Source organism: Oryctolagus cuniculus, chromosome 8 (assembly GCF_051225735.1).
Source record: "Oryctolagus cuniculus isolate XC-2025 breed Fujian yellow rabbit chromosome 8, ASM5122573v1, whole genome shotgun sequence".
NCBI classification, from domain to species: Eukaryota; Metazoa; Chordata; class Mammalia; order Lagomorpha; family Leporidae; genus Oryctolagus; species Oryctolagus cuniculus.
The window spans coordinates 143,355,002-143,371,573 of NC_142874.1; the positions used below are offsets into that span (position 1 = coordinate 143,355,002).

The 16,572-nt window shown below is 37.6% G+C and overlaps 1 long non-coding RNA gene across 13 annotated transcripts in view; it reads left to right on the plus strand.

Moving 5' to 3' along the window:
* LOC127487367 (uncharacterized) overlaps positions 1–16,572 on the plus strand; it is a 412,078-nt gene that overhangs the window by 134,013 nt on the left and 261,493 nt on the right. Inside the window, exon 4 of one of the 13 annotated variants that reach the window (XR_016212226.1) lies at positions 7,107–7,235. The exons of the other annotated variants lie outside the window; for them this stretch is intronic. This is a non-coding gene — a long non-coding RNA (uncharacterized LOC127487367). Of the gene's footprint in view, positions 1–7,106; positions 7,236–16,572 lie in introns of those variants that run through there. 13 annotated transcript variants of the gene reach the window in all.

Consider the following 16,572-nt stretch of genomic DNA (forward strand, 5'->3'; position numbering starts at 1 on the left):
TCTGAAGAACTAAACCGAGCTCTCTGGCCACACCCACCACAAGCCTCTAGAGATTCACCAAAAGCAGACAGTCCACTTAATCTAGAGTCATAGTATAATGAAAACAGCCACCAGAGTGAAAAACAAAAGAATATCTCCACAATGCCAAATAACAAATGCAGAAACCAAGGAAACAAGACAAGGAAGACATCATGAGGCTCCCAAATGAACATGACACTCCAATACAGATTATGAAGATGATGGGATAGAAGAAATGCACAATACAGAATTCAAAAAATTTATGATAAGAAATTATCAAAAACAAATACATGATCTACAGAAATCCATATGGGACAGGACAGAAAATCTCTCTCATGAAAATGAAATCTTAGGAGGAATCAAAATGAAATGAGGAATTTAGTAGAACATGAAATTGAGATGTTGAAGAGAAATCAAAATAAAATGAAGAACACAATAGAACAAATTACAAACACATTTGAGAGCCTTAAAAACAGAATCAGTGAGATAGAAGAGAGAATATTGGGCTTAGAAGACAGAGCACAGGAAAGCATACAGTCAAACCAAAGAAAAGAAGTGGAAATTAGTAGTTTGGGACATGCTCAATCGGACTTGCCCCAAACGGTAGAGGTAGAAACGTGCCAGCGGATTCCAATTCAATCCCATCAAGGTGGAATATACCAATGCCATCTCACTAGTCAAAGTGATCAGTTTCAATTCACAATTGATCATAATGAAAGGACTAAGAGTCAAAGGGATCACATAAACAAGACTAGTGTCTGCTAATACTAAATAAAAGAATTAAAAAGGAGAGAATGATCCTGCATGGGAAGCAGGATACACAGCAGACTAATAGAATGGCAAATGTCCTAAACAGCACTCTGGCCTCAGAATCAGCCCTTAAGGCATTTGGATCTGGCTGAAGAGCCCATGAGAGTATTTTAGACATGGAAAGCCAAGACATTCTGTCAAAAAAAAAAAAAAAAAGAAAAAAAAAAAAGAAAACAAAAAACCACAAAACCTAAATGAAAGATCTTTGTGAGTGAGATCCCAGTGGAAAGAATGGGCCATCAAAGAAGGAGGTACCTTTCTCTGAAGGGAGGAGAGAACTTCCACTTTGACTATTACCATGTCTAACTAAGATTGAAGTTGGCGAACACAAAAGTCTTCCACAACCTTAGCCACCCATGATAAGAGCCTATGGTGATTACTGACGCCATAAACAAGAGTGTCAATCGTTAAGTCAACAACAGGGTCACTGTGCACTTGCTCCCCATGTAGGATCTCTGTCCTTAATGTGTTGTACTATGAGAATTAACATTAACACCAGTCTTCAAACAGTACTTAACACTTTGCCTGTGCCTATATCTTGCAGGGCTTCTCCGATGTTCTCTAATAATTTGATGGTGTCAGGTCGTAGATTTAAGTCTTTAATCCATGTTGAGTGGATTTTTGTGTAAGGTGTAAGGTAGGGGTCTTGCTTCATGATTCTGCATGTGGAAATCCAATTTTCCCAGCACCATTTATTGAATAGACTGTCCTTACTCCAGGGATTTGTTTTGGATCCTTGATCAAATATAAGTTGGCTGTAGATGTTTGGGTTGATTTCTGGTGTTTCAATTCTATTCCATTGGTCTATCCATCTATTTTGGTACCAGTACCATGCTGTTTTGATAACAACTGCCCTGTAGTATGTCCTGATATCTGGTATTGTGATGCCTCTGGCTTTGTTTTTGTTGTACAAGATTTCTTTAACTATTCGAGGTCTCCTGTGCCTTCATATGAATTTCAGCATCATTTTTTCCAGATCTGAGAAGAATGTCTGATATTTTGATTGGTATTGCATTGAATCTATAAATTGCTTTTGGGAGAATGGACATTTTGATGATGTTGATTATTCCAATCCATGAGCATGGAAGATTTTTCCATTTTTTGGTATCCTCTTCTATTTCTTTCTTTAAGATTTTGTAATTCTCATTGTAGAGATCTTTAATGTCCTTGGTTAAGTTTATTCCAAGGTATTCGATTGTTTTTGTGGCTATTGTGAATGGGATTGATCTTAGCAGTTCTTTCTCAGCTGTGGCATTGCCGGTGTATACTAAGGCTGTTGATTTTTGTGCATTGATTTTATATCCTGCTACTTCGCCAAACTCTTCTATGAGTTCCAATAGTCTCTTAGTAGAGTTCTTTGGCTCCCCTAAATAAAGAATCATATCATCTGTAAAGAGGGATAGTTAGACTTCTTCCTTCCCAATTTGTATCCCTTTAATTTCTTTTTCTTGCCTAATAGCTCTGGCTAAAACTTCCAGAACTATATTGCATAGCATTCGTGAGAGTGGGCATTCCTGTCTGGTACCAGATCTCAGTGGAAATGCTTCCAACTTTTCCCCATTCAATAGGATGCTGGCCATGGTTTTTTCATAAATTTCTTTGATTGTATTGAGGAATGGTCCTTCTATACCCAGTTTTCTTAGGGTTTTCATCATGAAAGGGTGTTGTATTTTATCAAATGCTTTCTCTGCGTCTATTGAGATAATCGTATGGTTTTTCTTCAGTTTGTTAATGTGGTGTATCACATTGATTGATTTGCGTATACTGAACCATCCCTGCATACCAGGGATAAATCCCACTTGGTCTGGGTGGATGATCTTTCTGATGTGTTGTTGCATTCTATTGGCGAGAATTTTATTGAGGATTTTTGCATCTATGTTCATCAAGGATATTGGTCTGTAATTTTCTTTCAATGCTGCATCTTTTTCCAGCTTAGGAATTAAGATGATGATGGCTTCATAGAAAGAATTTTGGAGGATTCCCTCTTTTTCGATTGTTCTGAATAGTTTGAGAATTGGAGATAGTTCTTCTTTAAATGTTTGGTAGAATTCAGCAGTGAATCCATCCAGTCCTGGGCTTTCCTTTGTTGGGAGGGCCTTTATTACTGTTTCAATTTCTGTCTCAGTTATGGGTCTGTTTAGGTTTTCTGTGTCTTACTGGTTCAATTTAGGTAGGTTGCATGTGTCCAGGAATCTATCCATTTCTGATAGGTTTCCCTGTTTGCTGGCATACAAGTCCTTGTAGTAATTTCTGATGATTCTTTTTATTTCTGTGGTATCTGCTGTTAGTTTCCTTTTTCATCTCTGATTTTATTGATTTGAGTATTTTCTTTTTTTAGTTAGTTGGGCCAATGGGGTGTCAATTTTGTTTATTTTTTCAAAGAACCAGCTCCTCATTTGGCTGATTTTTTATAATTTTTTTTTGGATTAAATCCTATTGATTTCTTCTCTGATTTTAATTATTTCTCTTCTCCTACTAGATTTGGGTCTGGTTTGCTGTAGGTTTTCTAGATCCTTGAGATGCATTGAAAGCTCATTTATTTGGTGCTAGAAGGCCTTTTTAGTGAGATACTAGTGGAAAACTTCCTGGGTTTGGAGAAGGACAGAGACATCCAAGTACAGGAAGCACAAAGAACACCCAATAAATTGTAAGCAAATTGACTATGGAAGCAACATTCCTCAATACAGTCAAAGCAATTTATGAAAAACCCATGGCCAGCATCCTATTGAATGAGGAAAAATTGGAAGCATTTCCATTGAGATCTGGTACCAGACAGAGATGTCCACTCTCACCACTGCTATTCAATATAAATCTCGAAGTTTAAGCAGAGCCATTAGGCTCCTTAACTGTGACAACTAACTGAGCACCTAAAAGGAAACCTGTTGAAGTGAAATGGACACTATGAGAAACAGTGACTTGATCAGTCCTTGTCCTAACTGTCGAAGAACAATTTACTATTTTATTCTTCTTAGTATTTTTTTGCTCTACTTAATACCATTGGTTGAACTCTTTAATTAACACACAATTATTCTTAGGTGTTTAAATTAACTGAAAAGTGATCTCTGTTAAATCTAAGAGTGGGAAAAAGAGTAAAGAGAGGTACAGTTCAGCACATGCTCACTCACTCGGACTTACCCCTAATGGTGGAGCTAGAAATGTGCCAGGGGATTCCAATTCAATCCCATCGAGGTGGCATGTACCAATGCCATCTTACTTGTTCAAGTGATCTGTTTAAGTTCACAATTGATCATAATGATAGGATTAAGTGTCAAGGGGATTGCATAAATTAGACCAGTGTCTGCATATAATTATTGATAGAATTAAAAAGGAGAGAATGATCCTACTTGGGAAGCAGGATACACAGCAGACTCATAGAATGGCAAATGCCCTAAACAGCATTCTGGCCTCAGAATCAACCCTTAAGGCATTCAGATCTGGCTAAAAAGCCCATGAGCGTTCCAAAGGCATAGAAAGCCAAGACAGTGTGGCCAAAAAAAAAGTGACCTAAATGAAAGATCTCTGCGAGTGAGATCCCAGTGGAAAGAATGTGTCATCAAAGAAGGCAGTGCCTTTCTCTGAAGGGAGGAGAGAACTTCCGCTTTGACTATGACCTTGTCTAAATATGATCAGTGTTGGTGAACTCAAGAGGCTTCTATAGTCTTGGCAGCTCATGACAAGAGCCTCTGGTGATTACTGACAATAAATAAGAGTATCAATTGTTAAATCAACAACAGGAGTCCTGTGCACCTGTTCCCCATGTGGGACCTCTGTCCTTAATATGTTGTGCTATGCGAATTAACGGTAAAACTACTACCCAAACAGTACTCTATACTTTGTGTGTCTGTATGGGTGCAAACTGTTGAAATCTTTACTTAGTATATACTAAGTTGATCTTCTGTATATAAAGATAATTGAAAATGAATCGTGATGAAGAATGGGATGGGAGAGGGATTGGGAGATGGGATGGTTGAGGGTAGGAGGGAGGTTATGGGGGGAAAAGTTGTTATAATTCAAAAGTTGTACTTTGGAAATTTATATTTATTAAATAAAAGTTAAAAAAATAAAATGTGGATGCTAGCTTTAGAGGGGTAGAAGAAATAGGGAGTTGCTATTCAGTAAAGTTTGAGTTATGAAGATGATTATGTTCTAGAGATCTATAAACATTATGCCGATAGTTAACAATACTATCAAATTAAGTACATAAATACTGCAGTATAAATTTGTTAATATGGTAGATATCATGTTGAACATTTCTAACAAAGTAAAATAGCGAAGTATTATATTGAGGAGGTGAAAGTGTTTATAAGCTTAATTGGTTGTTAGAAATAGTATCTAGTACATATTATTGAAAATGGAAATAAAAATAAAAGTTAATATCTTATTTTTGGCTGAGATTTCACATTTTATTTTGGAGTCATAAGGAACATAAACTATAATTTTACTTTTCATTTATAAAACTTACCTACAAATTTTATAACACCTTGTTCCTGCTACCTATGAATGAACAAAATGAATGTGAGATGTGGGTTGAATTTTAGTATCTTAGACATAGATGTCTAATTACTTAATATCCTAAATATAAATGAACTTATTTAGTCTCTTAAATAAAATGTACTTAATATCATAAATATCCTAAATATAATATCCTAAATATAAATGAACTTATTTAATCTCAAATAAAATGTACTTAGTGTTAAAAAAAGTTATTAACCCAACAGGGATAAAGGGAACTTTTACTTGAGTATTTTGCCATTGAATGGATCACCTACACTTTCAGCTGATTTAGTTGTGCACAATGTCTTGGATTAAGTGGTCTTATAAAATCTTTGAAAATAGCATTATAATAGTGTCCAGAAAATGAAATTTTCTTTGCTTTAGAAATACGGACATATAATGCAGTCATTTAACCCATATTATGGTATTTCTGAATAGTCAGTTATTGTCAGAAATAGGGTCTTAAGTTAATTGAATATAATGGTTTCCAGGAAACTGCCTCACTAGTTTGTACTTTATCAAATGTGTTGACAATATGGAAATTATACTGGGTGGATTTGCCAGCCAAGAAGACATAGGTTGCTTGTTTATGAACTCTAAATAACTATTTTATGCTTTTGAGCCTGGAAGCTGTTTGTGTATGAAATATTAACAGTAGTTTAAAATATTTTTCTGATAATACATTATCTTCTGTTATGTATTTCAAACTTATTAAAATTAGCTAATACTGAGATGCTATTCATTCCAGAATTCTAAGCTCTAATATTAACATTTCAGTAGCAAGGGTGTTTTCTGCTTTTATGTATTTTCTGTAAAATATATCTTATCCAAAATTAATTTTAATTAACCGTAATTTTGATGGCATGATTTAATGAAAAAACAAAATGTGATTAATTGTTTGAGATATATGGGGATGAATTTTGTTAAATAACAGTGAAATATTTTAAGAGTGTTTTAAGCTACTTTTGAGTTAACTCAAATTTTTTATAAAAGCTCCTGTGTCATTTTATTAGAGTGTTTTTTTTTTTTTTTGGATGAGCAAGTTTTTATTTATTTTTAAGTATGTATTTAGTAGTAGCCTTAAGATAGGAATAATTAGAATTAATTTACCAGTGTTCTTTTTGTGCTGCAAAACGAGGTTAGCTAATACATTACTGTGTACACAAAGCTTGTTTCCAATATTCTGCAATGTAATTAACAAAAATCCATGCTCATGCACTATGATAACCATGTGATACAATTTATCCCACAGTCACAAGTGTCTTATAATTTAGAAATCTTAATAATCATATTAATATCAAAATAGGAGTAATGTAATAGTATAATCACATGGATTGTGGAAGATTCTTTATCCTACAAAGTAGGAAAATAGGTAGTTTTCAGAGTGTTGAAGTGGAAATAACTAAAATGGTTAAAAATAGAATTATATTTCTAAGAAAGATGAAAAGTATCTTTTCCAAGCCCTGAATCCTCACTGTGTCGTGAGCGTGCTCTGACTGGTCACCTAGAGCAAACTGCTTAACTTCCCCTGGCCTCAGTGTCCCCGTCCATGAAACTGAGCTCCCTGCAAGGACCTTTTTTGCTCTCTTTCTTCATCTGAGGCTAATGCATGTTTATTTTCGATCTTTCTTGTTACTTAATACATATGTTTGGAAGTCAAAAAATATATCTTTACTTTTGAAATCTTTCAAACATACAGAAAATAATAAAGGATACTTGTATATCGTAAGCATTCAGATTTATGAATGTCAGTTTTTTTAAAGTTTTATTTATTTATTTGAAAGAGTTGCAGAAAGAGCTGGAGAAACACAGAGAGGTCTTCCATCTGCTAGTTCACTCCCCAAGTGCCTGCAATGGCCAGGGCTGAGCCTTGCTGAAGCCAGGAGCCAGGAGCTTCGTCTTGGTCTCCCATGTGAGTATGCAGGGATTCAAACTCTTGGGCCATCCTCTGCTGCTTTTCCCAAGCCATTAGCAGGGAGCCAGACCAGAAGTGGAGCAGCAGGGACATGAACTCGTGTCCATATGGGATGCCGGTGTTCCAGATGGCGGCCTTACCATCGACACTGCAATGCTGGCCCCATGAATATTAATATTTTATCATATGCACTTTGGTCTTTTTTTTTTTTTTTTTGGATGTGTTGCATATGGTGAAGCCCTGCTTCCTCCTCCTTTATTCCTGGTCACTGTTTAACTGCCTTGCATGCCCAGCCCTTAATTTTTCTGATTCTGTAGCTCTATGCTCCTTGTTGAGGCCGTGCTTCTGGTCTCTGCCTACATAGCTCTACCTCCCCATCACTTTCTGAACATGTGCCTGACTCGGTTGCCCATCTGCCTACTTGCTCTTAGTGCCACCTTTCCTGCACCCTCTTTACCCAAACATTCCCCCTCCCCCGCAGCTGATTTCCTTTGTCCCTGTTTGTTTTCCTTAACGTGCTTATCAAAAGATTACCTTCTGTATGACTTTCTCATTGATTTTCTTATTTATTTCTTTCAGCTTAAATGGGAGCTTCCCACCTGGTTGGGGGTTCTACTCTTCAAAGAATTTATGATGTTGAACAGGAAAGAGGCACTCAGCAAATTAGTACTGAATTAATGAAGTCATATCTCCTCAGGCACATTTGAGGGGTATTCCAGGCAGATTCTCTGTTGGCTTTTGTGAATTTTACTTATTTATTTATTAAATATTTATTTATATATTTGAAAGAGTTACACAAAGAGAGAAGGAGAGAGAGAGAGAGAGGGAGAGAGTGAGAGTGAGAGAGAGAGAGAGAGGTCTTCCATCCACTGGTTCACTGCCCAGATGGACACATGGCTGGAGCTGGGCTGATTTGAAGCCAGGAGCCAGGAGCTTCTTCCAAGTCTCCCACATGGGTGCAGGGACTAAGGACTTGGACCATCTTCTACTGCCATCCCAGGCCATAGCAGAGAGCTGAATTGGAAGCAGAATAGTGGGAACACAAACTGGTACCCATATGGGATGCTGGCACTGCAGGCGGTGGCTTTACCTGCTATGCCACAGCACCACCCCTGGCTTTTGTGAATTTTATATCAATTTTTAAGCAACGTATATATTAAAAAGTATACATATATATATGAAGTACCATTTAATGCTTCAATACATGTGCATATTGTGCAATGTCCAGCCAGAGTAAATATATTAATCTCTGTGGGGCCTAAAGCTCATTATACCTGGGAGAACTTTCTTTAGGAAAATGCACAAAAAATAAATAAAAACATTGAAGTTGAATATTTAGGATGAAAATTGGAATAAGAACAAAATTCAAATTTTAAAAATTTGGCAAATACTACAAATATTGCAAAACCCATAAAACACCAATATTTTTATTAATTGACTAACATATATCTCTATGGTTCCTTTTCCTACTATTCACTGCTTGTTTCCTTTTGACTTTTTTTTTTAAAAAAAGATTTACTTATTTCTTAGGCAGGTGCAGGGGCAGGGGAAGAATGAATCTTCCATCCCCTAATTGCTCCACAAATGGCTGCAACAGCCAGGGCTGGGCCAGGCTGAAGCCAGCAGCTTCTTCTCAGTATCCCATGTAGGTGTAGGGGACCAAGGACTTGGGCCATCTTCTGCTGTCTTCCCAGGCACATTACCAGGGAGCTGGATCAAGAGTGGAACAGCTGGTATTGAACCAGCTTCCCTATGTGTTGCCAATGTCACAGGAAACAGTTTACTTGCTATGCCATGCCAGCCTCTCTTTTGAGCTTTTATGCAGTAATGATTTTATAGTATTATTTTTGATAGGAGGAATTGAGAGATGTTTTTCTCTACCATGCCTGATCAAAATTTCAATTATTACTGATAGTTTATATAAGTTTCTTCCAAATTTACAATTTTTAATTGAGTATGTTATGAAAAGATTTGGAATTTTTATCAGATTTTGGGTAATCTTTATCAAGTTTCTTTTCTTCATGAGCTTTAACAATTATTTAACTTTTTTAAAGCTATGACCAATCTTAAAAACTTTTGTGAATCAAATATAAACATTTCCTGATATATTTGAATTTTTGTATGACCACTAATTTAGAAAAGTTATATAAAATTGACTTTTGGAAATATGAAACTTAAAAGTTATATGTGTTGATTAACGCATAATCAAGTGTGTTGCAAATATGTCCAGGAGTTGTCACTAGAACACTTATCACTGCTTCACTGCCATTATTGCAAATGCTGAATGTCTTTTAATCTGGAACCACCATATTCTTCCCTCCAAGATACCTTAGAAGACAGCAGTATGTCAAATCTGATACACAGTGGTCTTTGAAATATGAAACTTGACATACAGATACACTTGCATTGTGTGTTGCATTGTTACAAACACGTGCCTTGTAAATACGTAGTTTGAATAAACTTTACATATCATCAAAAATATGCTGTACTTGTAGTTGCATAGCTGCATTATCAGGTTTTTTCCTGACAAAGTAGAACTTCCATCGCGACTAAACATCTTTGAGAATCAAGTTTTCTATGTATAGTTTTACAAAAATGATGATTAAAAGGAACCCAAACATTCAGGCCAAATTCTGCTGTTTCCCCAGGCCATTTTCAGGTAGCTGGATTGAAAGTGGAGCAGCTGGGACACAAACTGGTGCCCTTATGTGATGCTGGCATTGCAGGTGGTGCGATGCCCACTTTTCCAAAATGCTGACCTGTCAAGTATTCTTTTAATGAAACCCAACCATGGCTCTGTCTTTAAAGTATATGAAGGTTGCCAGAGGACATTTTCTTTTAAGATGGGGTCTGCATAATTAAAGGACAAATATTCTTCTTTAGTTGAAAATTACTGCTAGATGGTTAGAAAAGGCTGGGCATTAAGCATTTTTGCCCTTACGGAGGGCAGTGGAGCACTGAGACCACCCATGGCAATTTCCAGACATAGGAACAATACACAAACTCAGTATAGGAGAGCAGATGAAAGCAGGGCTCAGAAATGTGGGAAATGCCCGTTTTCTGGGAGAATTGGTAGCTTTTAATTGCTCCTTAACTCTGAAATACCAGATAGTGATAACCGAATAATAGAGTGCTACTCAAATGAATAAAGATTCTAGCATGTAATCTGTGTCTGTCTGCATCAAGCCCAGCTTGCAGGAGGGGACTCTATTCAATCAATTACTTGGCCCTGTGTAGCCTTCACTTGGGTCACTTGGAACCTAGTGATCAGCTGTGGGAGACACTCCCAAGCCCGTGTATATCCCACCAGAGGATAATGAATCAGGAAATAGGAGAGGCCATGATGTTTGTCTTTACCTGGTCAAAATGAGTGGGCGATCTGAAGCCTTTCTCTCTCTCTCCTTCTCTTCCTTCCTCTTGCCTTTCCTAAGGGTACACCGATTTTGTTAAAAATTCTCTTGACTGTAATACTAAAAATAAAACCTATTTTACAAATTAATCACTATAATTTTATGACAACTAGAGAAATTATAATGACCTTTATAAAAAAACACTATGCACATAAATCCACAGCAGGCAATTAAGATTAAGAAAGGAGCTGACTTCTTCAGCAGTTGCCATACATCCCTTATGTTGTAAGTTCTGAGAGTGATGTATAAATTGTTTGTATTACTTACAGCTTTCAGAGATGACAGACTAATCTGAACAATTAGATTCTTGAGAAAGATCAAGATGGTTATTAAATCTTATCTTAGTCACTCCTAATTACAGCCATCCATTTATCTCTGCGGAATAAATTGTTAATGCAAAGCTACAGTTCAGTCGCAATATAACTGGTCTTTATTTTAGATGAGTAAAAAACTTACCATTATTGCTCTATATACATAAAAGGAACCTATAATTAATTAATGAAGTTAGGCATGCAGATTACAGTCATGTGAAGATGCAAAGTATGTTGCCCAATTTGCTTCATAAAGTGTGATAGAATTCATGATACAGTGAACACCTACCTTCAACAAGAATAGCTATTTAAGGAATGCCTACTGTGTGCCAGGCACCGTTCCAAATGCTGTGGATACAACAATGAACAAAATAAAGGAAAACTAAACCATGTTCTTATGGAATTGGATTCATGTAGGTACAGACATGTGAACAGATACATAAAACCTGTAATATGTTAGGTGGTGCAAAGTAAAAGAGTGCCAGAGTGCAGGGTGGCAGAGAGGTGCAGTGGCCAGACTTCTGGATAAGCTGGTAGTGAAGCAGAGACCTGAAAGTAGGCAGAGCAGGAGCCATGTGGGTATCAGAGTGAGTGTGGAGCAGCCCAGGGACCCAGGACAACTGTGCAGGGGGATGCCTCTGTGGTAGACGTTCTCTCAGTTTCTTAGGCCTTTCCCTAGTGCCTGAGGATGATTTTCATTATGTTTGGTCATCTCTGTTTTCTTAATTATAATTGGGGTGGTGGTGGTTGAATTCCTTTTATTCTGACCTCTTTTCAGAGTTTATACAGTTTATTTTGCCTAACTAATTTTTGTAGAAGTCACTCTGAAATCCATCTTTTTTCTTAATAATTATTCAGGTGTTTGTGCAGTCGTGTAGAAATGGCAATTAAATTCTCCCTAGCCCATGTGTGAGGGCTAGTTTTGTGTGTCAACTTGACTGGGCCCAGATGCCCAGATATCTGGTTCAACTTCATTTCTAGATGTGTCTGAGGGGTGCTCCTGGAGACATGAGCATTTGAATCAGCAGGTTGAGTCAGGAAGAACTGCCTTCCCCAGTGTTGGCAGGAGTCATCCAGCTGTGGAGGTTCTAGAGAGGATAAAATGGTGGAAGAGGGTTGAGCCAACCATCCCTCTGCCTCACAGCTAGAGCCATGGTGTGAAACTTCTCTAGGGTCTCGGGAACTCTGGGCTTGGACTAGAATTTGCATCAACAGCTCTCCTGTCTCTCCAGCTTGCAGATGGCAGATTATAGGACCCATACTCTACCATCATGTGAGAAAATTCCTTATGACATATTTCTCTCTCTCTCTCTCTCTCTCTCTCTCTAATGTACCTCCTATTGGCTCTGTTTCTCTGAGGAACCCTGACTCATATGCCACATTATGGGACAGCATTTCTTTGAAGAAAGCACAGTACGTCTTTATGGTGTATTTAGCTAATGTGATATGTAACAGGTCTAAAAGGAGGCAAATTGCTTTTAGGATAATGTAGTTTAGTATGTTTGGGCTTATTATTTCACAAGGAGTGGGCCAAATCTTATGTCAGTAGAGCAGATATTCATATTTTGGGTGAGGCTTGATTGTGAGTTTTTAAAGAGATTGGGGAGTGAGGGAGAGAGGGAGACAGAGAGTGAATGAATGAATATGAGAATGAGAATCTTCATCTACTGGTTCACTCCCCAAATAGCCACAATGGCCAGGGCTGGATGTGGGTGAAGCCAGGTGCCAAGGACTCCACCCATGTTGCCCACATGGGTAGCTGGGGCCTAAGTACTTGGGTCATCCCTTGTCTTCCCATGCACATTAGCAAGGACCTGGGTTGGAAGCAGGGTAGCCAGGACTGGATCTGGCTCTCTGAGATGGGATGCTAGTGTCACAAGTGGTGGCTTAATCTGCTGTGCCACAATGCTGGCTCCTGATTGTGGATTTTTTGAGAGGGGGAATAGGAACTAATACTGATTTTTCTTTTTTTTATTTTTTTTTTACTTTTATTTAATGAATATAAATTTCCAAAGTACAGCTTATGGATTACAATGGCTTCCTCCCCATACCGTCCCTCCCACCCGCAAACCTCCCCTTTCCCATTCCCTCTCCCCTTCCATTCACATGAGGATTCATTTTTGATTCTCTTTATATACAGAAGATCAGTTTAGTATACATTAAGTAAAGATTTCAACAGTTTGCTCCCACACAGAAACATAAAGTGAAAAGTAATAGATGATTTTTAAAATGATGATGAAATCAGATCAGACCTATTGTCATGTTTAATCCCAGCGAGAGTCAAGTTGGGAGTTGAGTTTTCTTTTGAGATATTTAGGTTTTAACAAATAATGTTAACTACAGTGTCTCTGGTGGAAAATAATGAAACAGAATGAAGGTACCTATGGTTTGTTGCCTCTTCTGTAAAATCAAAAGTTCCCCTTCCTGTTTAGGAGCTAAAACCTCTGCTGGAAAAAGAAAGTGTCTTTAGAGTCTAGGTGAAGCCAGAGGTGGCAGAGTTGGGACACAAGTGAGTGTCCAGAAGAGGGGCAGGGGTGTGCATGTGCTTCCTGCTATGGGACTTTTAGTTCAGAAGAGAATCTACAAGACTCAGTGTTTGGTAGGCAGAAGACCAAAGATAGCAGCAGCCAGCAAGGGAAAAGGACAATACCTTATTGTTATCTGCCCATCCTGCTTAGATCAGTTGATAGAGGGGATTAAAGCCATGTTAGGACTCTTAAATCTGAGAAACAAAATGACTGGGCAGTGTCAGAGAAATTTTTTTTTTTTTTTGTAAGTTGAGTTGATTGTGTTGAATTGGGACTTTCTTTAAAGCAACTGAATTCACATGGTGAATTCACATAGTGGCGTGAATCTGCCCTAGGCAAAATTGCAAGCACTCTTTTGAAATTTTCAAGATTAGTTATCATTTTATTTTGAAATAGTTTCAAACTCACAGAACCGTTGTAAGAATAGTGTGAACTCTCTGTAGCCTTCAACCAGGTAAAGCTGCAGACACGATACTCTTTCACCCATCCAATTATAGGTATTATTTCCTAATAACAAGAATATTCTCCCACATAACTAGAGAATACCCATCACAATTAGGATGGAGAGAATGCTATCATGTAATCCAAAGATCCAAATAAAATTTTACCTGTTGCCCCAAAATGTTCTTTATACCCACCCCTCCTCACCAGAAACAAAAAGACCCAAACCAGAAATCCTTTCTATTACTCCTCTCCTTTCTGTCTAGAACGCAGCCCTGCAGGACAGAGGTACATTTCTTGGTTTTCCTCCAGTCTGGAGCAGCTCCGCAGTCTTTCCTTTCACTCTTGGCCTGCATAGTTTTGATATGTATAGGCCATTACTCTGTGGAATGTTCCTTAGTATAGAATTGTCTGATATTTCCTCATATTGGTTCCAATTTACGCATTTTTGTCAGGAATACCCTCAAAGCTGTTTCAGTGTATTCTTTCAGAAGGCACACAGTATCATTTTGTTTCAATTTTTGTGAAGTTCATTTTTCCCACTTGGCTGAGATGGTGTCTGTGGTTAATTAACAAGCATTTTTACATATTAGTTAATCAATAATTAAGATGTCTGCTTGAGACTATGTAAGGATATTATTCTTCACAAAACTTTCACCCAGTAGTTCATTTCTATTCACTGGTTATTCTCACATGAACCAATTAATCCCATGAATCCTATGATGGTAGTCAAAGGATGATTTTCTATTTCTATAATTCCTTGTACATTTATTAGCTGGATTTTGCTCTAAGGAAGAATTTTCCCTTGCTTCATCATGTATACATACATGCGCATGAGCATAATGATATGAACTCATAGGTTTGTATTTCATACAGTGGATTATAATCTATTCTTATTATGTGATAAGTGGGAATTTTTTAGCCTGAAATGTGTGTGTATGAGTGTATGTGAGAGTGCTCCTCTTTGTGTGTCAGGACAGCCTCATTATTCTCTGGTTACTTTTTCTTTCTCTGAAAAAATTGCTTAAAGTGTCATGTTACACTTTACCTGATCCAGTCTTAGAATCAGCTATATTTCCAAAGAGCCCTAGAACCTTGTAGGGAAGAAAGGTACTTACAGAAGAAGATCTAGGTAGTAGATGTGTTTATCAACTTGTGAGTATCACTGCTTTAGGCTTTCTCAGTGGGCTGTGCTAGGAGATATATCACCCACACCCATCTATTATTATAGTCTACCTGTTTACACATATTAAAAACCGTGAGTTTACTCTGGTTTCAATTTTATTCCACAGGTTTTATTTCAACTTTCCATATTTTAGAAACAGCTTTTTAAATGTATAATTCATAACCAATAAACTATCATATTCAAAACATGCAGTATTATAATTTTAAAATTCATTGTAAATACATTTACATGTACAGTAGAGTTCAGTAGTGTTAAATATATCTATATTGTTGTGCAACAAGCTTTCTGTATTTGAACTGCCTTCATCAGCTCTGTGAAACCTGGCTTATATTTTCATCATTTGCTCAATTCTCCTGCCAATTTTAAGCCAATTTTTGTCAGGAAGAAGCTTGGCCTTACCTCTGGTTCTTACATTGTGGTCATGATGGGCAGTTCTACATACCCCCAATCACTTCATATTATTGGTCCTGTCACCACCAGCAGCAGTGCTGTCTGCATCCACTGTCAGTGTTTTCCTTAGCTCTGCTATGCCCCACAGATGGACAAAATAAGTTTATCTCCCTCTTTCTCTAGTTGATTCAAACTTGAATGATTCCGGAACCATAAACTATATTACTTATTTTAGCTCTGTATCAGTCTATAAGAGACCTAGTTTAGAATAAATTTACTGCCTTGCACTAAGCCTTACAGTTTGACCTTGGGGGACCTTTGATGAGTCACTCAGCTTGTCTGGGCTTCCTTTTCTTATGTGGAACCCAGAGGGGAGGTGTGGGGCTTCCCGCAGAGGTCTTATGTGTAAAACACTGAGAAGAATGTCTAGCACATCATAAGTACTGTTTAAGTGTTAGCTGTTTCTTCTTATTAAAATATTGTATGACTCTCCTATGCGTTAATTTTTACTTTCAACACAGGATAGGAGACAAGGACCATGTCTCATGTCGTTTATCTCCCATAAAGTGACGGTAGCGCTGCCCTTTCCAGGGTCTCAGAGCTGTTATTTGACAAGAGTCCTGTGTGGTGTTAGTGTGGGATGCAGACCAGCAGTAACTCCATCACTTGGGAGCTGGCTAGAAATATGAATTTTCAGACTCCTCCCTATACCTGCTGGGTTATTATCTCTGGGAAGGAGGTCCAAGAATCTGTGTCTTCACAACTCCTCAAGTGTATGCTGAAGGTTTGGATGTCGTGTCTTTGCCTTTACTTCGCTGGGCGTGGCTTCCCTTGAGATTAAATTCATGCTCTCTATGACTTTTCCCCTATACCTAAGCTTTTCCAAACTTGTTGCTATTTTTCCACTGTCCTATAAACATATGATCATCCTCCTTTCCATGCTTGTATTTTTTTTCTTTTTTTTTTAACTTTTATTTAATGAATATAAATTTCCAAAGTACGGCTTATGGATTACAATGGCTTCCCCCCCATATCGTCCCTCCCACCCGCAACCCTCCCCTTTCCCATT